The following is a 27426-nucleotide window of genomic DNA, read 5'->3' as shown; positions in this document are numbered from 1 at the left end:
GAAAAAAAAAGAAAAAAAAGGGTTATGTACATTTTGGAGTTGAAAGACATTACTAAATTGTCTTCTGTTAAAATTGTACCTATGTACACTCTCATAGGCCATGGGTAAAATGTTTATTTCCTCACAGTGCTGGAAAAATTTTGTTCTTTGTCCATCTGATAGGGAAAAAAATGGTTTACCAGTGTAATTTAAATTTTCTTTACTTTTATTATGGGAGGAAGAGATAAATGTAGAGAGAGAGAGAAAGAGAGTGAGAGAGTGAAAGAAACATTGATGTGAGAGAAATACATTGACCAGTTGCTTCTCGACTGGGGATAAAACCTGCAATCTAGGTATGTGCCCTGACTGGGAATCAAACTGTGACCTTCTGGTACATGGGATGACACACCAACCAACTGAGCCACACCTGCCAGGGCTGAGCATATTTTTATATTTATGAGCCTCCTCTATATACTTTTTTTTGTAAACTCTTTGCATGTATACTTTTTCCATTTTTTATTGGGTTTTGGTATTTTTCTTTTAAAATTTAGGAGTTTCTTTTTATCTGAAGGAAATTATCTTTTTGTGATAAGAGTTGCTAACATTTTTTTTTCCATTTTGTCACTTTCTTTTGGCTATGTTTTTGGTGTTTTTTCCCCACATGTTAAAAATTAAAAAAAAATTTATACAGTTGAATCTTTTATGACTTCTAAATTTTATGCAATATTTCCTCACTCCAAAAATGATTTAAATTTAAAAAAATATATATTTTATTGATTTTTTTTACAGAGAGGAAGAGAGAGGGATAGAGAGTTCGAAACATCGATGAGAGAGAATCATCGATGAGCTGCCTCTTGCACACCCCCTACTGGGGATGTACCCGCAACCAAGGTACATGCCTTTTACCGGAATCGAACCCGGGACCTTTCAGTCCACAGGCTGACGCTCTATCCACTGAGCCAAACCGGTTTTGGCATGATTTAAATTTTTAAAAATGTAATTCATTTTTTTCTTTAGTATTGTACTTCTATATTTTCATTTTTATACTTAAGCCTTTGCTACATATGGATTTTGTTATATTTTTTTCCATGTGACTATATGGTTACCTCAATATTATGTATTAGATAATCCATTTTCCCCTCCATTGTGTTGAAATGCTACCTTGAGACATGAACTTATAAAAGAGAAAGCTGTGAGGGTTGGTACCTGCCATTTAAACAAAAGAGAGTTCTTCCTATTTTGGGGAAGTGACAGTAGAGACATACAGTTATTGCTTGAAGTGGTAGATTTCTATGTTTGTTTTTATTATATATATGGCAAGGGTGGTACAGGGAACATAAAATTTTTAGGATAGTTGGGAAACTGAGTCATAAAATTTTTTGAATGTGTTGTTCTTATTCTTTTTTTTCTTTTTCTATTTTTCTGGATTGGGGAAGTGATGCTAATAAAAGAAAGGACTGAATAGAGAACTAGGCTACTTTTTGGTTACGTCCTCCCCTTACCAAGAAGTTCTTTGTTTATTTCTTATATAATAATATCAATTTTGCTATACTCCAACTATAGAAAAAAGAAACAGGAATGCTTAATAATTTACATCAGAAAAAGTAAAGTTTCTACTCATAAAATAAAACATTTTTGACCACTGTTTCAGAGAATGGAGAATTTCCTCTTATCGAAAATTAATCTTGGCCCAAAATCTGTAGATAGTGGAACTTTCAACAGCCATTGTGAGGAGAAGAAAAAAAAAAAAAAAAAAGGAGAAACTGCACATAGCTGACAGTAATCTGAGTTTGTGGCTTTGTCACATGTCACATGCTGGTCTCCGGAAATGGTCTAGGACCAGCAGTCCTCTGACAGGTCACCTATGGAGAGCTCGTGGTATCATCCCTGCATAGGGGAGAAGAAATGGGCTTGGCCAGCTGAGGCTTAAAAATAAAAGTAATGTAACCCCCGAAGTACTCTCCTAAGCACCTTGAGAAATTGAAATGGCTTCTCCCCTCCTTCTGTCAACATATTCTGACTGCATACACGTAGCAGCTTCTCTACTCTTTGTGGAATCCTTGGTGTTAATTTTAATTTGATTTTATCTATATGTATTGGGGTAGGGAAAAGGAGGCTAAAAGGTAAGAGAAGCACATTGTGTTGATCCAACCCTATTGGATGTGGCCTGAAAACTCTGGGTTCCGTGAACATTCCTACCCAAGGGCAATCTGAGGTCAGGTAGAAACAGAGAGCAACCTGGGGATCTTAAGCTGCTGTTTCCACAGTAGATTATTGATCAGGACTGACTTTAGCATAATAGAAACTTGTTTTTGCAAAACTGGAAAGTAGAGGAGTCTTGTCCTTGGTCTTGTATTTTAAGCCCCTAAGACCCTTACTGACCTCTTACACTACACGTGACGTCAAAACTGATACATGATTCACTTTGAGACAGAGATAAGAATCTTTTTTCTCCTGCCATAGCTAGTGACCCAAAGTAAAAAGAAGGTCAACATATTGAAATAGCTACATTCCAAGTAAAATATTAAATCTATGTTATGCATTCCCAATTGAAGAGGAGAAGAAAAAGGGAATGTGTTAGTAGAAAAAGTAGAAAGAAAAGGAGACAGGATATAGGAGGGGATGTTAGGTTCAGTGGAGGAAAGTGACTGTTCACATATATATACTTCCCTTTGAAGTGTCAAAATTTTTAAAAACAATTTCCATTCTTCCACTGCTTTTATCCTTAACAGTTTTGATTGAAGCAGGCAAGACATCACCCACAGAAGTCATTTTATAACCTGCAAAAGTAAGGACTGAAGCCAGCTACTCCAAGCTCCTATCAGAATCCAGATGTTATGGTCTGAATGTTTGTGTTCCCTCCAAATTTATTAGGGTATAGCCCTACCCGCAATGGGATAGTTATTTGTAAATAGGGTCTTTGGGAGTGATTAGGTGTAGATGGGGTTATGAGGTTGGACCCTCGTGATGGGATAAGTGGCTTGATAAGAAGGCAGAGAGGGCTTGCTCTTTTCACATGCACGCACCAAGTAAAGGCCACATGAGGACATGGCAGGAAGGTGATAATCTATAAGCCAGGAAGGGCCCTAATCAGGAACTGACTCTGCTGACACAGAGATCTTGGACTTCCACTCTCCAGAACTGAGAAATAGAAATGCCTGTTGTTTAAGTTGCCCAATCTTTGGTATTTTGTTGTAACAGCCTGTGCTAAGACACCAGAGAACTTGCAGAAAATACCTATTGGCTAAAGGTCATGGTTAGAGTGACGGGTGGAAGATGGTGTGTGTGTGTGTGTGTGTGTGTGTGTGTGTGTGGGCGCGCACGCCAGAAGTCTGCATTTAAAAGTTATCTCAAGCATTCAAAAGTTGGCCTCTATAAAGTATCTGCATTTTTGTTGCTATTGATTTCAGAGAGGAAGGGAGAGGGGAAAAAAGAGAGAGAAACATCCATGATGAGAGAGAATCATTGACTGGCCCGCTCCCTACTAGGAATTGAACCTTCAACCTGAGCCCTTGACTGGAAGGGAACCTGGGATCCACTGAGCAAAACCAGCTAGGGCTGATATAGGCCTTTTAATCCCAGGTTGCCTGCATGTACAATAGAATAAGTCCCTATTGTTAGAGTTTTTGGTGCCATTACAAGTGAAGACTTGTTTCCTTGTGAGGAAGAAAAATGAATTTCCTAGTGTTTCTCAAAGAAAACATTTTTTTCCTTTAAATTTCAACTCTGTAATAGGCCACAGATATCATTTCTATAAGAGATCCTCTGGACATATTCAGTTAAATATTTTTGTTGAAATATATTTTTTCAAATATTCATATCGGAATATTTTTCCCCCCAGTTCCTCATCTCCTATCTGACTTTGTACACATGATAAGGGCTGCTTCTTAAGCAGCTGTTGCTGAGAAAGAGAGAAGTTGTGTGTGGGAGGGGGAGGGAGGCCTTCCTCTCTTCTGCTATCATTGGCTTCTCAGGCTTTGCTTCTGCAAGATGACAGGAAGAGTCCCACCCACCAAGCTAACATCCTGAGAAGCACTTAACTGCTCTCCCCCTGAAGCCTCTTCCTAGCAGAAGCACATGCATGCTATGACGCCCCCACACTCCAACTGACAACCGGGAAGCTGCTGCTGGTGGGGAGGGTATTGGCATTGAAGGTGGGGTGAAGAGTTATAACTTTCTACTCATTTCCTGGGACCTTCTATGGCAGAGTGCCATTAGAGAGTTGGTTAACTTAGCCTCTCATAGTCAGTGGAGTCAATGATCATTTCATCCCCAAGAACACTGTGGTTTGGAAGCGGTGACTTGCATTTAATGAAAACAGAAATTCCCCACGGCCTCTAGAAAACACAGTTTGGCTCTTTTTGCAGAGCAAAGTGTTTACTTTCGTCCATACCAGCCCAGTGAAGTTTTCAAAGTTCAGAAACTTTCCTCACTATCAGTTGATTAATAACTACAGGTAGAAATTTCTTTGGCAGCAGAGTGAGAGGGTAAAACAGCATGGACAAGATTCTTGCCACCTAAAGCAAGAGGAACTGGTTTTGTGCAACCAGTTTTATAACAGCGGTGGGGAAACTGCCTACCCTCCAGGCGGAAGTGCTGCAACTGGCATATTCTGGAGTGTCATGCCTGACTCCTCCTCAGTCCCTGCCTTGTGCCAACTGTACTTCCGTCTCCCTTCGTTTCAACTCCAGAAATGCATTTCCCTAAAATGGTTGGTAAACAACCTGGGCATCTCAGGCTGCCTCTGGCCACATTTTGCTTCTAAGGCAAACAAACCGCTTTAATTTGGGCTCCCAAGTGGAAATAATAGATAGTCATCAAGAACAGAGGGCTCTTGCTTGGGCTTGCTCAGAAAACCTCCTTTGCAGACGAGGGTGGAGCTGTCTTTCTGGCTCCCTGATTATGCACCCTTTGCAAATTACAGGGAAGTTTAACTCTGTCAAATATTAACTCTTGTCCTGAACGCCTTGATTGCTTTCCTTCAAAGAGATGAGGATAGAAGGTGGGAAGGTGGGGGGGGGGGGCGGGGAAGGAAAAGAAAATAAAGAGAAAGGGCATGTAAAGAGCAAAAGGAGCCCCAGACAGTTTGGTTCAGTGGATAGAGCGTTGTTCCCGGGTTTGATTCTGGTCAAGGGCATGCACTTCAGTTGCAGGCTCCTCCTCTGCCTGGGCCCTGGTCAGGGGCTTGTGCAGGAGGCAACCAACTGATGTGTTTCTCTCACATCGATATGCCTGTCTTCCACTCTCTCTAAAAATCAATGGAAAAATATCCTCGAGTGAGTAATTAAAAATCAAGCAAAAGGAGAGAAAGGTAAAAGTAAGGGCGGATCAGCCTAGCGGTAAGAGAGAGTATTAGTCCGAGGTCTGAGCCCTCAAGGACATCTACCTTTTCTGTGCTCCAAAGCAGCTGTCTCACACAATTTAGGGCTTTGTTGGAGCTTTCATTCTTACTGTCGTGGAGAAATATAATTACCATGTGAAAAAAAAGGTTTAAAACAGCATGTGCAGTATGATCTCCCTTCTAAATATACTGTATGTTGATATAAATATCTGGAAGGCTATAGCTAAAAATTTTAAGTGTTATCTTGGTATTGTGAGGTTATAGATGAGTTTTTCTTTCTTTTTTGCTTATCCATATTTTCTATAATGAATGCCCATTGTTTAAAACAGAAAACAAAGTTATATTAAGGAGTGAAGGGAAAAAACATACAGAGAAAGAAAAATGATGTGAGGGAAGGAGACAAAGTTTTTTTTAAGTTATATGATAATCCAGATCTTTAATCAAGCTATACATTTCCCAGTCTTAATCACCTGATCTTTGTACTCAGGGTAGCCATTTGGTTACTATTTATAGTTTTATGGACTCTGGTTGTTAAATCTTTAGCTCTATATTTCTTACCCAGAGGTGCCCATAGGAACCAGAAGGGAAACTTTTCCAAAATATCATTGCCAGAGTCCCACCCTCAGAAGTTCTAATTCTGAATAGCCAGGTAGGGCCTGGTTAAGGAGTCATTTAACCAAATCTTCCCAGTTGTCCTGTTACTCATCCTGGTTGAGAAGACTATGATGTGCAAGATGATTTGCTGGGTGCTGAAGGAAAATATTAGAACTTCTATTTCATTTACTTTCTAGTGCATGCTTAAAAAGTTTCTACTTATATATGTATCAATGCTATATTTAATGTTGATATAGTAAGACATGTACAATTTTCAAATAAATACATTTGCACATTTGAGGTCTTGCTAAAAATGGTTTCCAAATCAAAAACTTTGGAGACAACTGTGGGGGCCAGATGTGGCAGGGGCCAAACATGGCGGGGATCTCCCTTTTCTGCGTCCAGTGTGGAAAGAGAAATGAACGAACCAGTTCTAAATGGAGGTGGCCAGGGATTGAGAAATAATAGAAAGAAAGAAAGGAAGAAAGGAAGAAAGAAAGAAAGAAAGAAAGAAAGAAAGAAAGAAAGAAAGAAAGAAAGAAAGATAGGAGAAGCAGAAATAGATTTAAAGCTGGGAGCTGGGTGGGCCGCCATCTCTCTGATGGAGAGGCAGGACGATGATGAGGACAACTACCCCTCCCAGAGCATTTACTTTATACACCCAATACCAGGAAGAATCACCAACTTATTTGCATTCTTAAGTAGGCCCTGCCATGCCTGGATTTACATATCTAGGCCTGCCCCTGCTGACACCTGGGCTAATATGAAAGCCAAGCTGATTATACTTTCCACCATCTTAGGGAAATGTGTATCCGAGCCTTGGCTCTGCCAATTGTCTCGGACTCAGCTGACAATTTAAGGAAAATGCCCATGTGCCATTCCAGGCGGCCCTCTACAGACAACTGCTTCAAACACTTATTATGAGTGAGAGAACTCAAGCGTCCACCCAAACAAGTCTTCTCTGATTGAGGTAACGACTAGAGAAAAGTTATACCATGGATGATGACTCATTTTGACCTACTTTGTTTCCTTCGTAGCAGGGTATTACTATTAACTGGTCTGTGTCATTGTTGTGGGAATATGATCTTCTCAGGTAGGCTGCAGCTGTCTCCCTGCTGAATACACATGCAGATACATGCTGCAACTGCAGAGGACAGCATCTGGGAAGCTCAAGACTTAAAATGGCTGAGCATTATTTCATGGTTCCTACATGCTATACTTTTATAGATACTTTGTTAAAAAAAAAAAAGCAATGGATTGTCTTAACTTGAAGAAGAAAACAATAAGTAATAATTAATAAATGATTTAAAAAACAATAGAAAAAGGTAAAGAGTGAGAAGTAACCCTTCCAAGTAAATATTGGAGCATTCAACACCCACACATTTTCTTTTCCAAAACCTCACAAACAGATAGTAAAGTAATATTTTTATTATTATTTATTTATTTAAAAATATATTTTATTGATTTTGTACAGAGAGGAAGGGAGAGAGATAGAGAGTTAGAAACATCGATGAGAGAGAGTCATCGATCAGCTGCCTCTTGCACACCCCCTACTGGGGATATGCCCGCAACCAAGGTACATGCCCTTGACCGGAATCGAACTCGGGACCCTTCAATCCCCAAGCCGACGCTCTATCCATTGAGCCAAACCTATAACTAAAGTAATATTTTTAAAGGGAAGAAATCATAGAGACAAAACATTTTAAAAAGTCTTCATAGCAACAAAATTTCAAACCCTGGAAAGAAATGTAGTCAAAGACGTAACAGACTCGGGAAAACTGAATCCTAAACTAGCAGTGGGGAATTTGAGAACCCTCCCCGAATCCCCCGAAGGCACAGGAATATCTGGAAGTGAGGTGGGCATGCTAAAATCGGAAGTGGCTTAAAGTCTATTTAGGAAGCAATTAGACTCCCAGCTCTTCTTATTCCTGCACAGTCACGCCAGTGCCCTTGCCCCACCGCAGAGAGACGAGAGCTGAAGGTCTGTGGGTTGGAGGGCACCAGGCAGAGTTGAGGGCTGGATGCTGTGTCAGAAACGAAGGGTTAAGTGAATAGATGGAGACTCAGGGGTCTTGCTCCAGCAGGCTCCCACAGTGCCGAAAGCCAGAACTAAAATCTTCAGGCATGAGCCTGGAGGAGTCCTCTCTGGGAAGTTTGGTCTTCCAGGAGGGAAAACTTAAAGGTAGTGTGGGAGTCCTCCAATCAAACAGCCCAACCAGAACGTAGTGAAGTCTGGTTAACGAGCCCTTAAAGTTCAGACCTGCACTCCACTTTTCAGCCCCCATTCTTAAAGAGGAGCAGACAAGTAAGGCTCATCAGAAATGAGGAAAGCCTCTCAAACGAAACTCAGAGACCAAAATGAATAAAAAGAAGCCAATTGAAGGAAAGATGGACCATGTAGGTTGAAGAAAATGTCAAATGCTCTTTAGTCAATATCCTCAGAGCTAAGATATCTGACCATCAAATTAGAAAAAGGGAACATTCAGGGATTAAATAAAACCTCTTGGAGATTAGAAATATAATAATAAAAATAAATATTCAATAAAATATTAGAAAATATTTGAAAAATAAAAATATTTTCTAATATTAGAAAATATTAGAAAATAAATATTCAATAAAAATGTTAGAAACTATTAGAAAGATGAGTAAACCATCCAGAAATTAGAGAGCAAAAAGGACTAATGAAAAATGTGGAGCCTATAACAGGGGATCTAATATGTGAAAATAGGATTTCTAAGAAGAGATCAGAGAAACCAGGGGAAAGAAATCATTAAAGACATAATTCAAATTATTTCCCACGACAGCGGAGAGTGCATTCTGAAATGAAAGGGTCACGAAATACTTGCACAAAGATTGAAAATAGACCCACATCAAGGCATGCTAGGCTAAAATCTCAGAACAATGGGGAGAAGGCAAAGATGCTACAAGCTTCCGTAATGGGGAAGGAAATAATCAGGATGGTCTCAGACCTCTCAGCAGCAACCTTGAAGGCCAGATGGCAACAGTCTTCAAATTTCTCAGGAAATTACTATATTTCCAATTTAGCATTCTCTACTCAGCCTACACTATTTTTATTGTTTCAGTGTCAGGGTAAATTAAGATCAGACATGCAGAACCTCAAATATTTATATCCCATTTCTCTGCCACAAGAATACCCCAGAACAAGAGTCAGTTTGTGGAGCAGATAAAAAAAGTGCACCAAGGAGTGAGGCGGAGAACCCTGGGACCCGCCTCAGGCCAGATTGCTGCATGCCAGGCTTTGGGAGAGATGGTTGGAGAAACTGGTGAAATTATTGGAATATTTGAGGATTCTGAATGTCTTGAGGACAAATAGCATAAATAAGTATGTATGAAATAAAGCAAATAATAAACATTTATTAGCTCTGAAGACAACAAAAAGGTGTTCAGGTAAGGAAGAGTTATCATAATTTATGATAGTTCAATTTTGAATAGTGTTTTATATCACAATAATGCAAACACTAAATATTCACCAAACCAAAATTACAGCATAACTGTGTCAGAATAGTGGGAGTTGGGGAAGGATGAGAATGTATGCTAAGGCCAGCAATAGGAAGGTAGATACAAATCCTCATCTTCCATCCGGGTGACAAATCAGATAACGGCTAACATTGAAAAAGTGAGTCCAAGTATTTCAAGCATGTTAATATAGTGATCTCAAGGTACATACCAAAAAGAATCATCTTGTGGAATCTGGTGAGAAGGAGCTTGTTTTTCACAGCAAGCCTGGTAGAACTGTGTGACATTTTTATATTATGTGCATGTATAACTTGGGGAGAAAAAGAGAAAAACAGGGGGTAGGGGAGGCTGGGGGAAGGTCAATGGGGGGGAAAAGGAGATATATGTACTAATATATATAATATTTTAAACAATAAAAATTAAAAAAGTACCCAAAAGTTCATTTGGAACAATAAAAGACCCCGAATAGCCACAGCAATCCTGATAAAGAAGAGTAAAGTAGGAGGGATCTCAATACCAGACTTCAAACTGTATTACAAAGCCACTGTTCTCAAAACAGCCTGGTACTGGCACAAAAACAGACATATAGATCAATGGAATCGAATCGAGAACCCAGATATCAACCCAAATCACTATGCTCAATTAATATTTGACAAAGGAGGCACGAATATACAATGGAGTCAAGACAGTCTCTTCAATAAATGGTGTTGGGAAAATTGGACAGATACATGCAAAAGAATGAAACTAGATCACCAACTTACACCATACACAAAAATAAACTCAAAATGGATACAGGACTTAAACATCAGACGGGAAACCATAAAAATACTTGAAGCATCCACAGGCAACAAAATCTCAGACGTATGCCAAAAGAACTTCTTCACTGATACTACCCCTAGTGCAATGGAAGCTAAAGAGAAAATAAACAAATGGGACTACATCAAAATAAAAAGCTTTTTTTACAGCAAAAGAAACCATCAACAAAACAACAAGAAAGCCCACTGTGTGGGAGAACATATTTGCAAATGTTACCACTGATAAAGGTTTAATCTCCAACATCTACAAACAGCTTATACAACTAAATAAAAGGAAGATGAATGATCCAATTAAAAAATGGGCAATGGATCTAAATAGAATATTTTCAAAAGAAGACAGAAGGAACGCCAAAAAGCACATGAAAACATGCTCAAAGTCACTAATTATCCGAGAGATGCAAATCAAAACAACAATGCGGTACCATCTCACACCTGTCAGAATGGCCAACATCAACAAATCAACAAACGACAAGTGTTGGCGTGGTTGCGGAGAAAAAGGAACCCTCGTGCACTGCTGGTGGGAATGTAGACTGGTGCAACCACTGTGGAGAACAGTGTGGAGTTTCCTCAAAAAACTGAAAATGGAACTCCCATTTGACCCAGTAATCCCACTTCTAGGAATATATCCCAAGAAACTAGAAACACCAATCAGAAAGGATATATGCACCCCTATGTTCATAGCAGCACAATCTACAATAGCCAGAATTTGGAAACAGCCTAAGTGTCCGTCAGCAGATGATTGGATCCAAAAACAATGGTACATCTACACAATGGAATACTATGCTGCCATAAAAAAGAAGGATTTCTCATCATTTGCAGCATCCTGGATGGAATTGGAGAACATCATGCTGAGTGAAATAAGCCAATCAATGAAAGAAAAACACCAAATGACCTCACTCATTTGTGGATAATAAAGAACATTATAAACTGATGAACCATAAGATAGATATAGAGACAGTATATCAACAAGTAGACTGTCAAATTACAGTGGGGAGGGGAGGAAGATCTGGGGGAGATAATAGATCAACCGAAGGACTTGTATACATGCATATAAGTGCAACCAATGGACACAAAACTCTGGGGAGGGAGGGGATGTGTGGGAGGGAGGGGGGGGGTCAAAAAAAATCAATAAAATATATAAAAAATAAATAAATAAATAAATAAAAATAAAATAAAAAAATAAACAATAAAAATTAAAAAAGTACCGAAAGAACTTTCTTCAGGACAAAAAACAAAGTAAATCTCCTTCCGTCTCTGTTTTCTAATTTCCCCAGCCTTGCTCGCCACAGACACCCATTGCTCCTGTGGTTCCTTCCAAAAATGCTCTTTGGCCGCACCCTGAGGCTTGCTTCATAAACTGCAGTACTGGCTGAATCCTGAGGGCCACCGTGATCTCTAGTCAGGATTCTTGAAGCTGATACCTCTAGGCTGCTTTCATTTTCTGAAGCTCCCAAAATGTTAAAAAAGGAAGAGTTACAGAAAGAGGATTGTCAGACTGTGGTGAACTTCACCTGTGTACATTAGCAAATAAGCACCAGTCTGATGTCAAAATTGTGAATTTCAGGGCTGTGATGTGGGGCCCAGGCCAAGCGGTCTTCCTGCTCCTCCAGCATCTCCCCGCACCCGCCCAACTCCGCGGCCAGCCTTCCCTCAGGATCCTTTTCTAATTTTACAGTTTCCCCCACCCCTCCTGCGATTGTGCTGATTTCCTTCCCTTCTACAGAATGTGTATTCTTCTGCATTTGCCTTCACTGAGCCTCATTCAGTTCCCAGCAACTCCTCCGGCACTTCCGCACCCTGCTGTCCCCTGTCCTTTGAGTCAATATGCTCTCTGTCCTAGCAGCCCACTCTAATTAATTAAGACGCTCTCCTCCGCCTGTTTTCCATCTTGGCACCACATTCACACCTAATGAGCATGCTCACCATTCCATGATCCAGGTTAATGATGAAACATTACATCACCAGGCCCAGTCTCTGTGGACACCACGTTTGCTCGGTCCTCCCAGGTTAATAATAATAATCTACTGTACTCATTTTTAAGGCATCTAGCCACTTGTAATTATGTGATTAGAGTTTAAATTCTAGACCGGTGGTTTGCAAACCTGGCTGCATACTAGAGACACCAAGGGAGATTTTAAAAATATGGATCTTGGCTCTTACAACAACCCTATGGTAAAAACTTGGCTGATGATGAGCCTGGTTATCTTAGATACAGAATTTTCTTTGTCTCTTCTGAGAGAAGCAAAGTAAAATACATATTAATGATGGCTTGGAGGGCCTTGTAAAAAAAGTGACAGGCTGTCAGATTTAAAGTTCTCGTTTTCCTTTTCTTGCATTCTAAAGGAAAAAAATTGGAGTTGTAGTACTTTTCTATTCCTGTTATAAAAAATTGACAGCTGGGGGACTTCCTGTAAGCCCACGGAAAGGGGGCGGAACCATATCTGCAAGACAAAGACCCCGGAAGGTTATAAAAAGTGAAGCCCTCTACATGTTTCTTCACTCTGATTTGGAAATTATTCCCAGAGTCCACTAGTGTTAATAAACGGGTCCCTCCCTTTCTCTAGAAAGTGTGCTTGGTGTTTCTTTGGTTCTCTAAAACAATATTACCTCACTCACTGGGAATGACAATTGTATAAACATTCAGGACAGGAATCCAAACCATGAAGTTATGCATCATGTAGCATCACGGAATGAACAAGTGGAGCCATTTTGGTTGCGGTGAAGGTCATTAGATGCAGAGAGCTCTAGGGACCAGCTTGTCACCTTGTCACCCATCATCAGTCGCAACACAGGAAGCTTTGCCCTAGAGATCTGCCGTTAACATGGGGCCTGTTTTGTTTTCTGCTCCCATTACCAACTCTTAACTTCCTCTCATAGTTTCAGTTCATTTTTCTCACACAAGCCATCTGATTGGGTCAGCTCATAGGCTCCATGGAATTTTTACTTCAGGCTACAGCATTGGTCACTTGGACAGATTATATTTGTCTGTTCTTATCAGGATCTTGTGCCCATCACTGTCTCAGTCTTTTGTGAGTCTAGTGGGAGCAGAACATGGCCTTTGTGTGTTGAATTTATGGTAATTTGCAAATAATTTTTCAAAATACTTGACCCCCAAAGGCAGAGGCACTGACCAGCCAGTTCCAGCTGGTGGGCCATGGTGGAATGCCCCTGGCAGACACCGTTTCTGGATGAGGGCCCAGCATGCTCAGTGGTTAGTCTGTTCAATGCCAGTTTACCTGCCCATCTAAAAGGTAGGATACATAAAGTATTCAACTTCACATAAACATGCCTGCTATTTATAGTTCAGCTATAGATTCGTGCCCCAGAATATTTTGATAAATTCTATTTCACATGATTTCCATTTTTAAAAAGATTATAAATATATGGGGCATTTATAATTGCTACATTATCAAGTATATCCTGACATGTGAGAATATCCATTTTGGCCAGATATCTTTAATAGCTTTTTGTTGTTGTTGTTTTTTTTTTAAATAAACTAAACATTCTGCTTATAATTTTACATATCTAATGGTTAAAATAATTTTCCACAGGTTGGTTTCTGGCTCTATATATTGTTTCTTTTCTACTACCTACATTATGGAATCAGGCAACCTAAGACATGTTCATATTTCAATATGATCTCTGGCCCTACAACTGGTCAGAATGGCAGGTGGTTGGCGAAGTAGATGGTAGTATTATTCCTGGAAACTATTCCTACACCAGGACACCCAGCAAAAACCTGGCTGTAATGTCAGTGACTGCACACCACAGAAATAGATCCCATTAAATCCAAAGTAAGTGTATCTTCAGCTTCCCTTTAGCCTAATCCCAAAGGTTCCTGATGTCATTCCAATGCCATACTTTACAAGGGTGGAAGTCTGAATGAAAAGAGAACAGTTGTCTTAACCAATCATGATTAAAATGTTTTATTTTGAACCCCCCCATTTAGCTCGGTGAATAGCATCGGCATTCGGACTGAAGGATCCCAAGTTCGATTCTGGTCAAGGGCACATGCCTGGGTTGTGGGCTGGATCCCCAGAAGAGGGTGTGCAGAAGGTGGCCAATCAATGATTCTCTCTCATTGTTAATGTTTCTCTCTCTCTCTCTCCCTCCTCCCTTCCTCTCTGAAATCAATAAAAATATTTTTTAAAAATGTTTTATTTTGCAAAGTTTTCAAAAACAATGTTGAAAAATTGTTGGGATTCTTCTCATGGCTCAGAAGGGGCCTGTGCAAGTCAGTAGCCCCGAAGCTTATACGTTAGTTCCACTGTCAATCTGCTTGGCGCTATGTGCATTTGTAGTTTTGAAAGATTTGCCAAATTGCCCTCTATTGAGGCTGCACCAATTTACTCTTCCACTTGTAATGCAAAGGCTTTCCTTCCCAAGGAGAACAGTGTGTTATCAAGTTTATAATTTTGGACAGTCTGATGGATAGGCAAAACAATTTAGAATTAGTTGCATCTTGCATTTCTTGAATTATGAGGTAAGTTGAGCATCTTTCCATAGAGCAATATGTGTTTCTTCTGTGAGCTCTCAGTTTATTTGCTTTGTTCTTTGTTTTATTGGGTCATTGGCCTTATTGATTGCTAAGACCGCTTTACACATTGGTAGACTACTTTTCTTATGTTGGTATGAATTGCAAACTTTTTAAATCTGTTTGTTGTTCATCTTTTATTTTTTATTATGTGCATTGTTTTTGCCCCACTAAAGTTTTAAATTATTATATTATTAACTTTATATGTTATCATTTTTCCTTAACCTGTTAACCGAGCAGGACGTATAAATACGTCAAAAATAAACAATATCGGGTACGGGTAGGACATATTAATACATCCTTGAAATACATGTTGCGCCCTGAAACGGGCTGGACGTATATTTCTGAACAACAAAGGTATTAGTCATCCATACATGTCTCCACATGAATTTAAGACACTGAGGGAATCAGTATAATTTCGCTAGTGAGAGTGGTGGACGTGTTCAACAAGAATTGTTTTGGAGTTAACACATGACTTACTGAATAAAGGGTATAGGATTTACTTAGATAATTTCTATAAGTCAATTCATTTGGCTGAACTCTTGTGTCAAAACAATACAGACATTGTTGGAACAATGAGGATAAACAGAGTCGGAATCCCCAGTGAAATAAAAACAAAAAAATTACAGAAAAATGAACATATAGGGAATACAGACAAGATGGAGACTGAACAGACGGACTTGTTCTGAACCTGGCCCCAGAACAGATAAAAGCAGCATTTGAGTCGCTCAGGGAATATTGATTGGCAGCTAAGGGGCAGCGGAACTCCAAAGGAAGGTAAGGAAGGGTCCGCTGGACAGGACTTCCTGACCAAGCAGCCAGCACTGCGGTGGCGGCGACCTCTCCCGGAGCTTCGGGCTCAAAGAAAAGGCTGCACCATCTTACCAGGAAAGGAGGATCTTCTCTCAGGCCTGGAAAACCCACAGCAGAGGAGTCCATCAAGTAGCTGTGACGCCCCAATCGGCGCAAACACGTGGATTCAAGGGAGTTCTTCAATCACCCACGGAAAGGAGAAGGAACACCACATAACTAGACATCCTGAAAAGAGAGACCATGGGGAGACAAAGAAATAGTCCACACATGAAAGAAAAAGCAGGCATCACCAGAAAAGGAAATAAATGAGTTAGATGCAAGCAACCTACCAGAGCAAGAATTCAGAGTAATGATCATAGGATGGCTAAAAAGAATGGAAGAGAAATTTGATGATATGAATAAGAAACAAAAGGAAATGAAGAAGAACCAAGAGGAATTGAAGAAGAACCAAGAGGAATTGAAGAAGAACCAAGAGGAAATGAAGATGAACCAAGAAGAAATGAAAAATGACATCGCTACTATGAAGAACTCAATAGAAAGCATCAAGAGTAGACTAGAAGAAGCAGAGGACCACATTAGTGAGCTAGAAGACAAGATGGAAAAAAATACCCAATTAGAGCAGCTTTTGGAAAAAAAAAATTAAAAAACAGGAGGAGAGCTTAAGGGAACTTTGGGACAATGCAAAACAAAACAATATTAGAATAATAAGAGTTCCAGAAGGAAAGGAAACTGAGGAAGACATGGAAAAAGTATTTCAAGAAATAATGACAGAAAACTTTCCTGAGATAGAGCAGAAAAAACCCACACAAATCCAAGATGCTCGCAGAGTCCCAAGTAAAAGGAATCCCAGAAAACCGATGCCAAGGCACATTATAATTAAATTGGAAAACACCAACCACAAAGTAAGAATCTTAAAAGCAGCCAGAGAGAGACAGAAAGTTACATATAAAGGAACCCCCATCAGACTAGCAACTGATTTCTCAACAGAAACTCATCAGGCCAGAAGGGAATGGGATGAAATATACAAAGTCATGCAAAGGAAGGGTCTGAATCCAAGAACACTGTACCCAGCAAGGCTATCAATCAAAATTGAAGGTGTAATCAGGAGCTTCACAGACAAAAAAAAAAAAAAAAACTCTAAAGGAATTTATCTCCACCAAACCAGCAATGCAAGAAATGCTAAAGGGTCTACTGTAAAAATAAAGAAATAGGAAGCGAAGAAGGAACACAGGGGTATAGAATAAAAATGGCATCAAATGAGTACCTATCATTAATAACATTAAATGTAAATGGTTTAAATGCTCCAATCAAAAGACATAGGGTAACAGATTGGATAAGAAAACAAGACCCATACATCTGTTGTCTACAAGAAACCCACCTCAGAAAAAGAGATGCACACAGACTGAGGGTGAAGGGATGGAAAAAGGTTTTCCAGGCGAATGGAAATGAAAAAAAAGCTGGGGTAGCAATACTTATATTTGACAAATCAGATCTCAGAGTGAAGGACATAACAAGAGATAATGAAGGCCACTTCATAATACTAAAGGGAGCAATCCAACAAGAAGAAATAACCCTGGTAAATATATATGCACCCAATATGGGAGCACCCAAATACATAAAAAAAAACTACTGGAGGACATTAAGGGAGAGATTAATAGTAATACAATCATAGTAGGAGATTTTAATACCCCACTGTCACCCTTCGACAAATCATCTAAACAAAAAATCAGCAAAGAAATATCAATCCTAAATGACTGATTAGACCAGATGGAATTAATCGACATCTTCAGAACATTTCACACCAAAGCCACAGAATATACATTCTTTTCAAGTGCACATGGGACATTCTCAAAGATAGACCACATTTTTGGACATAGGCAAAGTCTCTTCAAGTTCAAGAAGATAGAAATCATATCAAGCATCTTCTCAGATCATAGTGGCATAAAACTGGAAATTAACTACAATAAAAATAAACCTAAGAAATCAAACACATGGAGACTAAACAGCATGTTACTAAACAAGAACTGGGTTACCAGAGAAATCAAGGAAGAAATTAAAAACATCCTGGAAACAAATGACAATGAAAACACAACAATCTAAAATCTATGGGACACAGCAAAAGCAGTTTTGAGAGGGAAGTTCATATCCCTACAAGCCTATTGCAAAAAATAAGAAAAAGTGGTAACAAATTATCTAACTCTACAACTCAAAGAGTTAGAAAAAGAGCAACAAGAAAAGCCTAGTGTAAGCAGAAGGAAGGAAATAACAAAAATCAGAGCGGAGATAAACGACATAGAGACCAAAGAAACAATACATAAGATCAACAAAACCAAGAGATGGTTCTTTGAAAGGATAAACAAGATAGATGAACCTCTAGCTAGGCTAACCAAGAAACAAAGAGAGAGGACCCAAATAAACAAAATCAGAAACGAAAGAGGTGAAATAACAACAGAGCCCATCAAAATACAATGGATTGTTACTAAATACTACGAACAACTCTATTCCAACAAACTGAACAACCTGGAGGAAATGGACATATTCCTAGAAAAATACAACCTTCCAAAACTCAATCAGGAAGAATCTAAAAATCTCAATAGACCAGTGACTTGGGAAGAAATTGAAACAGTCATCAAAAAGCTTCCAGCAAACAAAAGCCCAGGGCCAGATGGCTTCACAGGAGAGTTTTACCAAACATTCAAGGAAGAACTAAAACCTATCCTCCTCAGACTATTCCTAAAAATTCAAGAGGAAGGAACACTTCCAAATTCCTTCTAGGAAGCCAGCATCACCCTAATACCAAAACCAGATAAAGACAACTCAATGAAAGAGAATTACAGGCCAATATCCCTCATGAACATAAATGTCAAAATCCTCAACAAAATTCTAACAAATCGGCTCCAGCAGAACATCACAAAGATCATACACCATGACCAAGTAGGATTTATTCCAGGAATGCAAGAATGGTACAATATCCTCAAATCAATAAACGTGCTACATCACATAAACAAATTGAAAGATAAAAATCATATAGTCATATCAATTGATGCAGAAAAAGCATTTGATAAAATCCAACACCCTTTCCTGATAAAAACTCTCAACAAGGTGGGAGTACAAGGATCATACCTCAACATAATAAAAGCTATATATGATAAACCCATAGCCAACATTATACTCAATGGGCAAAAACTAAAACCATTCCCTCTAAGAACAGGAACAAGACAGGGATGCCTACTTTCGCCACTTCTGTTTGACATAGTACTGGAAGAACTAGCCATTGCAATTAGACAAGAAGAGGAAATAAAAGGCATCCAAATTGCAAAAGAAGAAATAAAGTTATCCTTATTTGCAGATGACATGATATTGTACATAAAAAACCCAAAAGACTCCATTAAAAAACTAATTGACTTAATAAATGAATTTGGCAATGTAGCAGGATACAAAATTAAGGCCAAGAAATCCATAGCATTTCTATACACCAATAGTGAAATTACAGAAACAGAGACTAAAAAAGCAATTCCATTTACCATCACACCAAAAAAATTAAGATACCTAGGAATAAATTTAACTAAGGAAGTAAAGGACCTATTTGCGGAAAACTACATGACACTGAAAAAAGAGGTAGAGGAAGATGTAAGAACATACCATGTTCATGGATTGGTAGAATCAACATCATCAAAGTGTCCATTCTTCCTAAAGCAATCTATAGGTTCAATGCACTCCCCATTAAAATACCAATGGCATATTTCACTGACCTAGAAAAAACTCTCAAAAAGTTCATTTGAAATAATAAAAGACCTCGAATAGCCACTGCAATCCTGAGAAAGAAGAGTAAAGTAGGAGGGATCTCAATACCAGACATCAAGCTGTATTACAAAGCCACTGTTCTCAAAACAGCCTGGTACTGGCACAAGAACAGACATATAGATCAATGGAATCCAATCCAGAACCCAGATATCAACCCAAATCACTATGCTCAATTAATATTTGACAAAGGAGGCACGAATATACACTGGAGTCAAGACAGTCTCTTCAATAAATGGTGTTGGGAAAATTGGACAGATACATGCAAAAGAATGAAACTAGATCACCAACTTACACCATACACAAAAATAAACTCAAAATGGATACAGGACTTAAACATCAGACGGGAGGGAAACCATAAAAATACTAGAAGCATCCACAGGCAGCAAAATCTCAGACATATGCCAAAAGAACTTCTTCACTGATACTACCCCTAGGGCAATGGAAGCTAAAGAGAAAATAAACAAATGGGACTACATCAAAATAAAAAGCTTTTTTACAGCAAAAGAAACCATCAACAAAACAACAAGAAAGCCCACTGTGTGGGAGAACATATTTGCAAATGTTACCGCTGATAAAGGTTTAATCTCCAACATCTACAAACAGCTTATACAACTAAATAAAAGGAAGATGAATGATCCAATTAAAAAATGGGCAATGGACCTAAATAGAATATTTTCAAAAGAAGACAGAAGGAACGCCAAAAAGCACATGAAAACATGCTCAAAGTCGCTAATTATCTGAGAGATGCAAATCAAAACAACAATGCGGTACCATCTCACACCTGTCAGAATGGCCAACATCAACAAATCAACAAACGACAAGTGTTGGCGAGGTTGCAGAGAAAAAGGAACCCTCTTGCACTGCTGGTGGGAATGCAGACTGGTGTAACCACTGTGGAGAACAGTGTGAAGTTTCCTCAAAAAACTGAAAATGGAACTCCCATTTGACCCAGTAAACCCACTCCTAGGAATATATCCCAAGAAACTAGAAACACCAATCAGAAAGGATATATGCACCCCTATGTTCATAGCAGCACAATCTACAATAGCTAGAATTTGGAAACAGCCTAGGTGCCTGTCAGCAGATGATTGGATCAAAAAACCATCGTACATCTACACAATGGAATACTATGCTGCCATAAAAAAGAAGGATTTCTCATCATTTGCAGCAACCTGGATGGAATTGGAGAACATCATGCTGAGTGAAATAAGCCAGTCAATGAAAGAGAAACACCACATGACCTCACTCATTTATGGATAATAAAGAACATTATAAACTGATGAACCAAAAGATAGATATAGAGACAGTAAAGCAATAAGTAGACTGTCAAATTACAGCAGGTAGCGTAGGGAGATCTGGGGGAGATAATAGATCAACCGAAGGACTTGTATACATGCATATAAGTACAACCAATGGACACAAAACTCTGGGGAGGGGGGTATGTATTAGGAGGGGTAATGTTAAATTATGTACACAGATAATAAATGTATAAAAAAAAAGGAAAAAGAAAAATGAACATATAGTAAGATTCAAAGACAAACTTATGATTTTAAAATGGAAGGATAAAAAAGACGTATTGATGCTCAGTTCTATTCATAATGACGAAAAGACTATGATTGAAAAGAGAGGAAGAAGGCAAGAAAAACCGAATGTTGTCCTGGATTATAACAAGAATATGGGCTGCGTAGATTTGGGAGATCGAGTTATGGTGGCCTACACGGCTGCCCATAATAGGGTAAAAAAATTTTATAAAAAATTTTTCTATGATTAATTGCTATGTGCTGCTTCAATGCATATATTATATACAAAAAAGATAAAGGTCATTTGGATCGATTACACTTTTTGATAGAGCGTGTAGAGAAATTGGTAGATAACAACATAGTGAAAACCCACCCAAAGACATCAACAAGCAGCTCTACATCTAAACCATCACGCTTACTTGAAAGGCATTTTCCAGAAAAAATGAAAAGCGATATAGGAAAAACTAAATCCAGGAAATGCCGAGTTTGCTACAAAAAAGGTGTTAGGAAAGAATCTACATACTGGTGTCCGGATTGTAAGGTAGCACTATGTATCAACAATTGTTTTATTTTTATTTTTATTTTTAAAAAATATATTTTATTGATTTTTCACAGAGAGGAAGGGAGAAGGATAGAGAGTTAGAAATATCGATGAGAGAGATACATCTACCAGCTGCCTTTTGCACACTCCCCATCAGGGATGTGCCCGCAATCAATGTACATGCCCTTAACCAGAATCAAACCTGGGACCTTTCAGTCCGCAGACCGACGCTCTATCCACAGAGTCAAACCGATTTTGGCTGTATCAACAATTGTTTTAAAATATATCACACGGAAGTTGAGTTTTGAATTTTTACATCTATATTTTAATTTTTTAAACTCAATATTTCTATTTTATTTGTGTGCTTTTGTTTATTGTTCTGTAATTGTTAACTTTTATATTTTTTATTGTGTATGAAAATAAAAAATATATATATTTTGTAATCTTTATAATTGTTTGTAAAATTTATAATTTTTTAATTTGATGTTTCCATTTTTTTGTTGGTATTCTTTTCTATTTGTTTGTAATTTTGTATTTTCCTTTCTGCTCTATATATAAATAAATGAAAAAATATATATTTCATAGTCTTTTCATTTATTTTAAGTATAAATAAAAAAAATAATAATATGAAATTACATCCTCCAGGTGTGACGTACTGACACGTCCTAGTGAAAGAGTACACGCCCATTATATGTTGTGTAATTAAAAAGGGAATTCCCCGGTTAACAGGTTAATGATTTTTGAACTTTTAGTCACCGTAGAAGGTTCTTCCCCACTTTAAGATGATAAAAAATTTCAATGTCTTTTCCTATTATAAAAATGATTTCATTTTTTATACATGAATCTTTGATCCATGTGATATGGGAAGTTTTAAAAATTGATGGTTTATATGAAGATTCTAGGTTCAATAAAAGTAGTAACTCTATATATTAATCAAAGGGTACCGTTCCCGAGCTTTACCTTAAAAAGAACTGTACTTCTAATTAAAGCTTAAATATTAATGTGCTTCCTTCATCAAGCTAATATTTATTGAACACCTATTATGTATTAAATTATCATATTTTTCTGGGCATTAAAGATTCAAGACAAAAACTACTCTACTGTCAGAAATAGAAATAAATAAGTGTAATTCTCAGTGACCTGAAATAAAAATTCTGAATGTTTCCCAGACATCTTAATATTTTTAGCATTACAGAAGGTTCTGTCCATTCTTCATGGTTGGCCTCCTGTTGAGGAACTGGTCCTTCTGTGGGGATGAGCAATCTCCTTTTGTAGTGCAGGTACTTATTTTCTAAGAAAAGATCAAATGCTCCTGTCAGCTGGAAACGCCCACTCTCCATCCTGTTTCAAAGGGTTTCTTACTCCCACATTTCAGACATGTCCAAACTAAACCCGGGTCAGAAAAAAACTTGCCCCTGATTTCCAGTGCAACTTGTCTTTTCCTCTGGAATTAGGATAAAAAAATATGCTTATTTTTCAGTCATAATTCTAATTTAATAATTGTATAATAAATGTACATTAATTAATACTTATTCAATAGTCATCCTTAACAAAAGTAGTCTTTATTTTTCTCTGATGTTGAAAAATGAATCACAAATTGGATTCATTTGGCATTCAGTTCTATGGCTTTTCCTTTGGTACTTAACAGAGCTCTTTGAGCAAGTTCAGTGAATTAGAGCCTACTTATTGTTGAAAAGTGGCATCTCTGAAGCATAACCAGAAACAAATAGTAATATTAAAATTGAACAATGCCTCTAATATTTCTTGGTTCAACCACCTCATTTTATTTTTTTATTATTATTTTAATTTTTGTTAACCCTCACCTGAAAACATTTTTCCATTGCTTTTTAGAGAGTGGAGGGGGAGAGACAGAGAGAAAGAAACACCAAAGTGAGAGAGACACATTAGTTGGTTGCCTCCTGCACATGCCGGACTAGACCTGGGGATTGAGCCTGCAACCAAGGTACATGCCCTAGAACAGAACTGAAACCGGGACTCTTCAGTCCATGGACCAACGCTCTATCCACTGGGCCAAACTGGCTAGGGCCAACCTCCTCATTTTATTTTATTATTTATTTATTTATTTATTTATTTATTTATTTATTTATTAAAATATATTTTATTGATTTTACACAGAGAGGAATTGAGAGGGATAGAGAATTAGTAACGTCGATGAGAGAGAAACATCGACCAGCTACATCTTGCACACTCCCCACTGGGGATGTGCCCGCAACCAAGGTACATGCCCTTGACTGGAATTGAACCTCGGACCTTTCAGTCTGCAGGCCGAAGCTCTATCCATTGAGCCAACCCCCTCATTTTAAAGATAAGGAAGCAGAGACTCAGAGAACTCTGAGCTTAATGACATATTATCTATATTCATCCCACGTCATTACGCCCATAAATAAAAGAGCACTCTTTATTTTTATTTGATTAATTCATGTAGTTAGTAGGTTAGTTTTTTTTTTTTCTTTTAAAAAATGTGTACATGTAAAAAACCTAGGGAAAAATCGTCCCAAATTTGTTTACTTGGTGACAATCACTGTTAAAAGGCAGCATGACCATCATTAAGGGAATACGCTAGAAAGCCAGTGCCAGACAGACGCAATCACTTAAACTTTCTGAACCTCAGTGTCTTTATCTCCAAAAGAGAAATGATAGTGTTTACTTCCTAGTGAAGATTAAAGTCTATCACACAGTAAAGCATTCAGGTCAGTGACTGACATGGTTGTATTAAATTCATGTTAGCAATTATTAATATGACAGCTGAGTTAATACTCTATAGATTTTTATATCATGATTCTTTCACTTACTAGATCATATGCATTTTCCTAGGTCAACAGAGAATCTTTATTAATACACATCTTTATGTCATGGCCATCTTTGTAGGAAGAAATGGAATTATTAACCATTTCAAAGCCAAGCTTGCCTATACCTTTTCTCCAACAGAAGAAAAGCTGAATTAGCAGCTGCCAACAAAAAAGAAAGGAAAGGAGGGTTAGTTAAGTGAAACTATTTTGGAATAAATAGCTGGATTTACAAGAGTGTGCATAAGAATGCTTTAATGTGTGCATTTAGAAAGTAAAGGATGTAGAATAATTGATGGCTACACTGGCAGATCAAAGTATCTCAAGAGCATTGCAAGCTGTGGAGCTAAACCATTTGCACCTTTCCTGCATTTAGTGTATGTATTTTGTGAGCATAATAATAATTTGTACTCACACAGGACCTTTCATCTGGGGAGGAGCTCAAAGCACTTTGAAAATGTTAATAAAAGACCTGCTAATTAAGAATAAAACTCTCCTTTCAACATGTTAACATGATTACTGGGAAGGTTCTGACATAAAGAGTTTGTTATCACAGGAGAATTATTTCATATGTGTTCATTTTAAAATGTACTGTTGGATTTAGTATACTGATAAAATGTCTTTCTCTGGACAGTCACACTAACTGTATCAAGAATAATCCAATAGTCTATGACTGTGGTCCCAAACTGTGGCTCGCGAGCACATGCGGCTCTTTGGGCCCTTGAGTGTGGCTTTCCACAAAATACCATGGCCTGAGTGAGTCTATTTTGAAGAAATGGCGTTAGGAGAAGTTTAAGTTTAAAAAATTTGGCTCTCAAAAGAAATTTCAATCGTACTGTTGATATTTGCCTCTGTTGACTAATGAGTTTGCTGGCCACTAGTCTATGACATAACTGATTTGGAGATCACATTTTTACCCAGAACATTTTGGACAGAGCAAAAAGTAGTAGTACCATGTTACATTACTTGTGGCAAGTTTTCAGGTTATCAGATACAGTTGTAGACTAAACCCAGCCAATAGGCTTAGAAAGACAAGGCATTCCCAGACATTTCTGAAATTTATATTTGTTAAAGGAAATTCAGATAGCAAAAATTGCACAGCCCTTTATCTCCAAGCGTGGTGAACAGAATGACTGCAATGGTTCTACTAACTTCCACATCAATTTCCCTACATCAAACATTCTGAAGCAAATCTCTACAGAGATGAAGTCAATTCATGAAACCATCCCTAACCTCAGCTGTTAGAATTGGATCATTCCTAATTCTCTACTCCCTGGGCAGGGACTATGTTATTTGTTTGAATATATATTATTTGCTTAACTACTTAGTATTTAAATCACGGTTTTTGAAAAGTTCTTTATCGTCTAAAGTATTACATATGTCTCCTTTTCGCCCTTATGGACCTCTCCCAGGCCACTCCTCCCACCCCCTGCACATGCTCTCAACTCCCCCTCCCCCCAGTGTCTGTGTCCATTAGTTATACTTATATGCAGGCACACAAGTCCTTTGGTTGATCTCTTAATCCCCCCATCTCCTGCCTTCTCTCTGAAGTTTGACGGTCTGTTTGATGCTTCTCTGTCTCTTGATCTATTTTTGTTTATCAGTTTATGTTGCTCATTATATTTCACAAATGAATGAGATCATGTAATATTTATCTTTCTCCAATTGGCTTATTTTGCTTAGCATAATGCCCTCCAGTTCCATCCATGCTGTTGCAAATGGTAAAAATTTCTTCTTCTTCTTCTTCTTCTTCTTTTTTTTTTTTTTTTTTTTTTTAGCAGTGTAGTATTCCATTGTGTAGATGTACCACAGCTTTCTAATCCATTACTTGCTTACAGGCACTTAGGCTATTTCCAAATATTAGCTATTGTAAACTGTGCTGCTATGAACACAGGGGTACATATGTCTTTTCTGATTGGTGTTTCTGATTTCTTGGGATATATTCCTAGAAGTGGGATTACTGGGTAAAATGGGAGCCCCATTTTTAATTTTTTCAGGAAATGCCAACTGTTTTCCACAGTGGCTGCACCAGTCTGCATCCCTATCAGCAGTGCACGAAGGTTCCTTTTTCTCCATATACTTGTCCACACTTGTAGTTTGTCAGCGTGTTGATAGCCATTCTGACAGGTGTGAGATGATATCTCACTATTTTATAAGTCATGTTTTTCTTATGTCAGTTAGATGTTTATAGTTTTCCCCACCAGAGAGTAAACTCCAAGAAGACAGAAATCCATTTTATTTATCTTAATAGCCTATGGAAGGCTAAGCACAACACCTAATTTTTGAAACAACATGCCCTTTACTATTTCTTTTAATTAAAAATTTTATTATAGGGATTCAAGATGGGGGCTGACGGGTTGGCAGGCTGCAAGACAGTGCATAAGTGAGAGAGAGAAAGGAGAGTGCCTGTATGTGCGGGGAGTGTCTGCATTTGTGAGTGAGGGACAGCTATATTTCATAGAACTGTTGGGGCTGCTGGACAGAGCTCCCCTGGCTAGGCAGCCTCTATTGCAGCCTCTACCGCACCATCTTGAAGGGGAAAGTGGCTGTGATCAGAAGCCCACAGCTCCCCTTCAACTGGGGAGACCTCAGTTGAAGGGGAGTTGTACTTCCCTGGGCTGTACAACCACAATGCCCAGGGACCAGCTGCCTCAGCTGCGAATGCACAAACACCGAGACTCCAGCTTCCCCAGCCATGGACACCTAAAGAGTTTGTCCAGGGAGAGACAAAGTGGCGCTAAATACACAAATAGGTCCTGCACCTCCTCACAGAGCAGATAGAAGGAACATCTGAATTGAATAACATCCACACCAGCTCTTGGTCAGCCCATCCCTCCAACTCAGTATAAAATGTGGCAGGGAAAGAAGAATCTAAACACTGGGTAGATGAGCCAATTAGTCCTGGAAATTAATACAGAAACACTGTCTTCCAGGGGTTGTGTCAGAAATTGACTTTTGTATAAATACAACTGGAGGCAGACAGAAACAAAGTGAGCAGAGAGATCCTGCCTACTTGGAAACAAGGTTATGGCTTATGATACATAGGAGCAGTAGATCACAGGGAACTTCAACACTGTGCTGACTACCTGACAGGAAACAGAAGTGCCAGGCAGAACAGTAAAGGAAGTGAATGACCTTCATTACTTCATTTTTTAATTAAAAAAAATATATTTTATTGATTTTTACAGAGAGGAAGGGAGA

The 27426-nt window shown here is 38.4% G+C and overlaps 1 long non-coding RNA gene across 1 annotated transcript in view; it reads left to right on the top strand.

Annotated features, from left to right (window-relative positions):
- LOC311620254 overlaps window positions 1–11083 on the top strand; it is a 387779-nt gene extending 376696 nt beyond the window's left edge. Inside the window, exon 3 of the long non-coding RNA XR_014794657.1 lies at window positions 11026–11083. This is a non-coding gene — a long non-coding RNA (uncharacterized lncRNA). The remainder of the gene's footprint in view (window positions 1–11025) is intronic.
- Window positions 11084–27426: the final 16343 nt, after the last annotated feature.

The sequence above is a fragment of the Pipistrellus hanaki genome, assembly GCF_964339955.1.
Source record: "Pipistrellus hanaki genome assembly, chromosome: 3".
NCBI lineage: Eukaryota > Metazoa > Chordata > Mammalia > Chiroptera > Vespertilionidae > Pipistrellus > Pipistrellus hanaki.
The sequence above is the reverse complement of the archived record's forward strand: the minus strand, read 5'-3'. Positions and strand labels throughout refer to the sequence as shown.